Genomic DNA, 8,524 nt, shown 5'->3' on the forward strand with positions numbered 1-8,524 from the left:
TGTAAATAAAGAAAATATTTAATAAAAATATTTACTTTGGGTGTTATTAGAGCTTAGTTCTAAACATACAGAAGTGAAGGATCATAATGATAATTTTTTGGTTTTGTAAAAGCCACTTTTCTAAAAACTTGGCATGAAAACATGTCTAAGTTTCTCTTAATCTGAGTCCTTTTATGGATTCTGTTGTGGAGACTATTGAGTGGCTCGGTATCCTGCCTCTTGGTGGTCATGACCTGTGTTATTTCTTTGCCTTACATGTAGGTGGAGCCTACGACTATATTGTTTAGATGTAGTTAATACCCCAAATCAATTGGTTTTAAGTCAATCTAAAGAAAATAAAGATGGGCTTGATTTTACAGGTGAAAATCCTTTAAAGAGGAACTATGAGGTGAGAGACACGCTGCCTTTCTGGTTTTGAATAAATAATCCGTCATGAAGTAAGTGACCATATTGAAGCAACTCACATTGCAAAGTACTATGAGTGATGTTTTAGGGGCTAAGGAAACTAACCTTTTCAGTCTCACATCTGAAGGTGAATCCTCTTTCTTACCCTAGTGCTGTTCCCACCATGGGGAAGCTCTGCAAGCCTGGATCTTAGATGTGAAGAAGCAGTCTCCTGGGTCAATCTAACCAGGCTTTTGAGTAAACATAAACCTCTATGGTTACAAGAGATTGAGAGTCAGCTGGGAAGAATATGTTCTCTCCTGTCTTGCAGATTCAGTTAGTTAGCCGACTCAGCTAAGTGTTGGGCAAAGTGAACCATTTCCTTCCCTAGACCGTTCAACAGGACTCTTTAGTAGCAGTTCTCAACCTGTGGGCCGTGACTCCTTTTGGGGAGGGGTGTTAAACAGTCCTTTCACCAGGGTCACATAAGACTATGTAAACAGATATTTACATTATGATTCATGACAACAACAAAATTATAGTTTTGAAGTAGCAAGGAAAGTAATTCTATTGTTGGGGGTCATCACAACATGAGGGACTGTATTAAAGGGTCCTCAGTATTAGGAACATTTGAGAACCACTGTTTTAGAGTATCTGTCTTATAGGATGCAGGAAAAGTTACATGGTAGATACATAAAGTTATTGGTTACACATTATATATGTGCTCAGAAAAGAACTAACTACATGATTATTCTCTAGCCATTCCTTTGTTGAGCACTTAGTGTTTGTCTTTAAGGGGTGACCACCAGAGGACAGACTGTCTAATACCCTTGATGCAGTGTCTAGCTCATAGAAGAGATTTGATAATTATCTGCAAATAAATATATCTTTAGCATATACTGGAAACCCCTACATTTCAGTAGTGAGAGTGTAAGAGAAACTCATGCTTTTCATTATTTCCTGAGCTGTTGAACAAGGAACACATTTTGATGTTAGTATTGTATATGTTTATAGACTTCTATTTGTGACATTGAGTACAGTATAAAACTTCATTTTTTTTTCTATATGCATGTGTGTCCTCATCTGTGTGTTATAAAGAATTACTCAAACAATTTTTTTTTTTTTTTTTTTTTGGAATAGGACAGTGCTTGGAACAAGGAAACCATTTATTTTACTTCTTCTTTTTTTTTTAATATTGACATTTCTTAGCTTGATTGATCCACATGTTTTAATTTCCATTTATAAAACTAGGATCCTAGTACTTTCTCCTTGTTTCATAGAAATGATGTGCTAATATATTTTACCACATGCTTTGATTTTCACACTCTGCACAAAATGCTATTGTACACAGTTAACCATTTGAATTCAAAACAAAACCAGATGTTTCTGTTGTCATCATGTGAGGAATTCACTAATGTCTTTCACATTCTCAGTATAATAAAATGCTACAGAGAAAATTGTGCTTATCTAAAGAGAGGAAAGTACATCTGCATCTTTTTGTGCCAGTATCAGAATTACATCATCTCTATCTCAAAGAACTGACATTATCTGTAGTAAATCTAGGTGTGCTGCCTTCACAGCTCCTTGCGTGTTTAAAGGCAGCTGCCAAAATACTCTCAGTGGGCAATCTTTACCGCAGCCTGCAAAGCCTGTTCAATTCCTTTCAAATGAAATTGCAACCTAGTTAACACTAAGTATCGCTTTAGAAACAGAGTGGAAGACCCAAGAAGATTAAAAAAGAAAACGTCCCCAAGCGTGACCCATTCTTCTGGTTTAGGTTTTAAAGAGACATGCAAAGAAGAGCAGAATAGACATTTTCATTTCACCAGAGTAAAGTGGGTACCGCTTGCGTGAAATGCTGCAATTTCTCGGGAGAGTAATCCAAAAACGTATTTTGATCATTGTTAGCAAAGTTCACACCAAGTTTCTTCAAAACACAGCTCTGAATTTTTTTTTTTAAATGACTTCAGAGTATGTGTAATGGCAGAATGAGGAAAATATTTTGATAAAGTATGTCTCTGGCACTGTCATGCAAGGCTCGGTGATTGCAGCTCATCATCCCAGTTAGACTTGGGTTGCTGTAGTGAAGTTTTAGTCCTTCTTGAAAATCTTCTGCCACAAAATTAATTACAAGCCTCAGAAGCACAGACTATAGTGGTGGATATTTACACATTAGGTTTTCTCAAAAACTGTGTTAGCTACCAGCGCCAATGTTAAAGAGAGGGTTATTCTGGGAAATGGAGTTTGAAGGAAAAGCAATGGTAAGATAGAGTTTGGGAGAAAATAGGTTGGCCAAAGTTATACCTGTCCACGTGGAAGGTTTTAAAGAAAATTAGACAGGAGTCGTGATCGCTCAGCCATCTTCAATTTAATGCCCTGTTTGTTACAAGCCAACAGGTAGAATAGGTGAGGTAAAACCCCTCCCCCCAAGTTCGTTAGCATGCCCAAACAGTGGCTTCTTTGGTCTCTGTAGAGGTGGGACTTCCGATGTAACTGGAACCAGGAGTGAGGCATGGCAAATAGCAGGAGGTGGGCAGAGAGGTGTGGTTATGAGAGGCAGGCCTCAAGCCAGGAGGGTTACAAAATTGTTTTTGATGTTAGGAGTAGCCTTAAATGCTTGGGGTGGTCTTTCTTCTGTTTAACCCTCCCCCCAAAGGAAAATTCTGGAACACTTCATGAATTTTCATGTCATCCTTGCACAACATCCATGCTAATTTTCTCTGTATTGCTCCAAATTTAGAGTCTGTGCTGCCAGAGGGAGTGTATCTGTGAGCTTAAATTTTAAAAGAAATCAACATAGTTTTATCCTCTTTTCTGGTATTCCTTTATCTTGTAAAGGGGTAATGGAAGGAAGGAGTCACTGCCGTAAGAAAGTATTGAGATGAGTCTTTGGAGCCAGGTATGGTGGCAACACCTGTAATTCACTACCTCTGACACTGAGGCGGGACTACTGAGAATTCCAGCTCAGGATAATCTAGGCAAGTCCATGTTTCAAATAAATTAAAACAAACAGGACAGAAAAAGCATGTTTGAAAATATGAGTTTTATAAGTTGCATTCCTTTGCTCCAATCTGGAGATTAAAGTCAAGGACTTGAGCACTCAGTCACACCTGACACCCCAGGTCTTGTAAATTCTTAACTAGAATTATCCAGTAAAATATTGGATAACTCATATGCCTGTCATTTTCACACCAGCAACACTTTGGATTAGAAAAAGATTTTGTGTAGAACTGACAAGTGTCTATTGATTTGAATACAAACATCACCACCACTATTTTCTGGTGTCATGGATGGTAAGTGCAAACCCCCTTTCTTTTTTAAAAATATTTATTTATTTATGTTATGTGTATGAGTAGCTGTCTTTAGACACATCAGAAGAAGGCATACAGATGCTTGTGTACCACCATGTGGTTGCTGGGAATTGAACTTAAAGACTTCTGGGAGAGCAGTCAGTGCTCCAAACTGCTGAGCCACTTCAGCCTGCAAATCCCTTTTCAAGATAGAACTATTAGTTTTGTTCATTTGGAGTGTATAATACTTATTATCCTCACATGAGCCACAAAATATGAATATGAAAATTTTCTTTTAGGGTACGATATTCACTTCATGCAACTGTAAATCTAGCATTTGGAAGGTGGAGACAGGAGGATTGGGTGTTCAAGGCTAGTATAGGTTATATATCACGTTCAAGGGCAGCCTGGGTTACGTAAAACCCTTGAAAATAAGACAAAACAAAATAATGATAATAATGAATAAGTAAATAAAATAAAAATTAAAAAAGTACTGCACAAGAAAAGCAATTTAGAAAAGGAGTCTCCTTTTGAACAAAACAAGCTTTCCAATTCATAAAAACATGACATTTGGGAGGTATAAATTGCCGAACAGAGTGGGACACAGGGAAAAGCAGATTATTGTCAGTCTTTGCTTGCTGTGGACAACATGCATAGGTTTGGAAGTCAGATGATCTGGGTGCTTGTCTGTGCTTTCCTTCCCTTGCTGGGTGGTGTAGTCCAGTGACAGTGTCTCTGTCTCGAGTTAATCATTTATAAAATGAAGGCAAAAGCTTCTATAGCCAAAGGTTTGATTTACACTGCCAAGTACTAGGTAAGTACTTAGTGCTAGTACTAGCATCATTACAGAGGTAATGCTTTCTGTTTTACTAAGTACTTCATTTGCAGTAAACTCCTGGGTTACACCACAGCTTTTATGATAGAATTGTGTACACATTTTAAATACAAATGGTCGTTGCTCAATTTGTTCAGAGCAAAAGACCGGAGGGATTTCCTTCTTCCTTCAACTATGGAGGTGCTTAGTGGGTTAAAGGTACTTGTTTTCTTCGCTAAAATTCGGTCTAACTTCAAACCATTTGAAACTACAATTTTATTCATTCACCCTTGTCAAGCCTTATTCTCCAAAGCTATCTTTTATCCCCACTTTACAGATGGGAAAGAGAAATGTGCAATAACTTTTGCAAGGCCAGAGGGCACTGAGCCCTCCACCTCACTCTCTGATGGAATGTGACACACGCTGGCTCCACACTGGGTCTGGATGAATCATGAACATTTCAAATTTTATTTGTAAGCTTCTGAATGCAGAGAAATGAAAAGAAGACATTGGTACAGTGGTGGTGCAAAGCTTTGGTAGCAGCCTTGCCACCCAGCCTCAGCAGTTTATGCCTTTAATCTTCTCAGTGACCGGCAAGTGTTAAAACCATTTTTAAAAGTACCTTGTAACCTCCAACCTGAAGAAGAAGAAAAATGGCTTAGGGAGCAGTTAAAAGCCCCATTATATGTTGAGTCTTTTTTTTTTTTTTATGGGATTTTCTGAAAGCACTCACTTTTCACCCAAAGGTTGAGACTTTTTTTTTCTTCTAGTCTGGATGGAGTTAGATCCTTGGCAGAAGGAAGTAAAGTAATGTTAGTGAGAGCTGCAACATGACCCACGAGGGCACGGTGCTTCATGGGGCATTTCTAGAAAGCAGATGCCAACTGTTATGGTTTCTTGCACCAAAACACGCAGCTCAGAGTGGTGACCAGTTTTCATAATCAGCAAAAATACCTGCCTACAGTTGAGCTCATTGACAAATCATAAGCCACACCCTATCTCCACCCCAGACAGTGTTCCAACAACTGTGTAAAAGGGGACCATATGTAGAGACTCTGTTATTCCATTCTGCTTTATATACATTGTTCTTTATGAACGGCTTCCTTATAATTAGGTGTTTAATTTAAGACAGAACATGGGACTGTGATAATCCTACGGCACAGGCTTAAAACATTAACCATTTAGGGGACCACTGACCATTTAGGGTCAATATTCAAAAGGTGAAATTGACTGTACAGAATGGATTTTACGGGATCATTAAGAAAGTATGGAGTGTCTTTTGCAAATAAAATCTAATGTCTGATTTCCAAAATTGTAATTTTTTGTTGTTGTTCTTGTAAAAAGTTTCCATCTCAAGGAACATATTTCTTTTCAACCTTTGAGTAAGGTAAGGTGAAGGGGATCTTTAATTTGGGTGTTTAAGCAAAACACATACTTTAAAAAAAGGAAAAATAAAATATCTTGGAATGCTTTGTTTCTGAGCATGTCCTATGTAAATCTGGAGGGAGATCTGGAGACAAAAACCAAATGGAAAGAGAAATAAACTAATGATCCCCAGAAAGAAAGCAAATTTAGCTAAGGCATCAGTAAATTCTTGTAACTCCACAGCATGAATACCTTCGGGGAAACAACAACATGGAAACTTGCTTGGAACATAATGCTTTAAGGGCTTATTTAACAATCCCTCTCTAGCAGCTAGAGACTAGCTGGAAATTTAAACAAACATACTCCTAAGAGTCATTCTAAGATAATCCTTAGAAGAATTAATGAAAAAAAGAACTGGTCTGTTACCTACGTGAGAGTAAACATTCAGATATCTAAATAGCATTCTGTGGTCACTCCTAGTAAGAAAATAAACCTAGGTGACTTCCAGATAGATCCCTGCCCCCTTCTCTCCATTCTTGCTGTTCTGTGGGGTGATTTGTTCACAGAGCTTGGCTTTGATTGTGTCTGAGAGAGAGAAAAAGCATTACAGATACCCTGGAACTCCAGTCTGCTCGGCTGGGTCTTGTCTCTGTGCTTTTCTCTGTCTTCCCACATAGTGCTCAGACTGTAGCTCCTGGCCTCTCCTGAGCACATTGAGAATCTATTGTGCTGAACTCTTATGTCTCTTGCTGTGAATAAGGGACTGTCTCCTCAGGAGAGCCGTTCTGCTAGGTGTAGGTATAGGATCAGAGAGAACAAGGCCTTTAGAAAGCTGCCAGATGCATCTGACTAAGTTTTAAAACCAGAAAGGCCAGAAAATGTATATGATTCATACAACAATTAAGAAAATGACATGTAAGCATGTATATATGCAACACTAGTGTGTGTGGTTTCTTAAATGATAGAAGCACTTGATATTTCCAGTTATTATTGGTATACTGATTGGGTTATAGTTGTCTGCCATCAATCAATCTTTACTAACCTCCCCTTTCCATTTCTAATAAACAGTTAATTAGACAAACTATATGAACTCATTCCTATCAAAGGTTTGAGATATGGTAAAACACAAAAGTGTAGCTTTTTCTTTTTTTGTCAAGTCCTGCCTGGAATGTTTTTCATAGATGCCCTTGTCTGTTCAAATAGTTCTCTAAATCGAAATATTTTAGCATGAAATGGTAGACTTATTGTGAATGCTTTGGCTTTTAAAGCATGTTTTTGAAGTTGCATAAATGTATATGTTGGAAATACTAGAGTAAAGGTTCGTTCTCTAGGTCCAAAGTTAAGTTGGTTTAAACCCAACCTGAATCAAATGTTATAATATAAAATCCTCTCAGTGTACTGGATTACATGATCTGTTCTTAGTCATGTGGTGACAACTTGTTAGACAACTTGATAAAGAATAATCAGAACTATGTTACAAACATAGTGGGGTATATCCAAGGTCACCAAAGGATGCTGAAACAGAATCCTATACCATAACAGTGGTCCCCATATGCCCTGCAGCATTGCTGTGGAGCACAGTGTAAATTTGTCCCGTGTTTTATGCCCCAGTGCCTCCTTTGAATTACTCTTGCATTACTAAGTGAATTAAAGGTTACTGGGACACAAGTATTGCCAGTCATGATTAATGATCTAAAAACCAAGATGGCTACTGAGCCAACTCACAGGAAGAGGAGGGAGGGGGATAGTGTGAGAGTTCACCACGCTATTCAGAGTACTCTCCAACTGAAAACTTACTGTTTACTTCTGGATTTTTTCCATTTAATATTTAGAACCATGACTGACCATGGCTGGTTAAAACAAGGAAAGCAGAAGCCTAAACAGACAGGAGCACTATGGTATAAGCAATTTACAAGCACGCTTTGAAAACGATAAACCAGTTATGGGCCAGACGCATTCCTAGTGCAGACGTGGGTTTATGCTTTGACAGTTATGATGTTTTCTAAATATATACAAATTTAAAATACATGTTTGCCATGCTGGAGATGAAACCCTGTGCTGTGCATATGTCAAGGAGTTTTCTGTCAGCAAGTTACAGCCTCCATTCTAAATACATTATTTTACATTAAAATGCTATGTTAGTGTTTCAAAAATTTACTGGTTAAATGGTATTTTCAACAGATACAAAATTAAATAATTATTTAGAAAGTCTATGCATAGAATAATCTGAATTCTTTGTAGGAGAAAATCCAGGATCCAGAAAGATGAATAAACACCATTATCACCATTGCAAACAGCTACTTAGGGAATTTGCTCCCAATTAACCTTATAGACAAATGAAAAATCATCCTCTAAAAATGAACACATTTATTTCTCTAAATATGTAAATTCCTCGGCATTTCTACAATGCTGAGATAAACTATTTCAATCTATATTTATAGATCAGAGTTGGGAACAATTTTTCTCTCTTTTACCAACAGCCTTGACTGCCTAACTCTGAGTTCAAAACAGTCTTAAAATGTGTCATATTTTTGGTATACAAAAGGCATTCTAAAATTGTATTATGCAGTTATTGTGCCGAGAGAATGACCTTTGCCATGCTTTGTTTACTGAACGTCAAATTTTCATTCGTATTACAGCTGTGTACCAGGGCAGTTTCGGTTCTGTATGA

At 37.7% G+C, this 8,524-nt stretch overlaps 1 non-coding gene across 1 annotated transcript; it reads right to left on the minus strand.

Annotated features, from left to right (window-relative positions):
- Positions 1-3,041: 3,041 nt before the first annotated feature.
- LOC116081243 lies at positions 3,042-3,146 on the minus strand. Its single transcript, XR_004114763.1, has one exon. It is a non-coding gene; the product is annotated as a U6 spliceosomal RNA (small nuclear RNA).
- Between the last annotated feature and the right edge of the window lie 5,378 nt (positions 3,147-8,524).

This window comes from Mastomys coucha, unplaced genomic scaffold, assembly GCF_008632895.1.
Source record: "Mastomys coucha isolate ucsf_1 unplaced genomic scaffold, UCSF_Mcou_1 pScaffold6, whole genome shotgun sequence".
Classification (NCBI taxonomy): domain Eukaryota; kingdom Metazoa; phylum Chordata; class Mammalia; order Rodentia; family Muridae; genus Mastomys; species Mastomys coucha.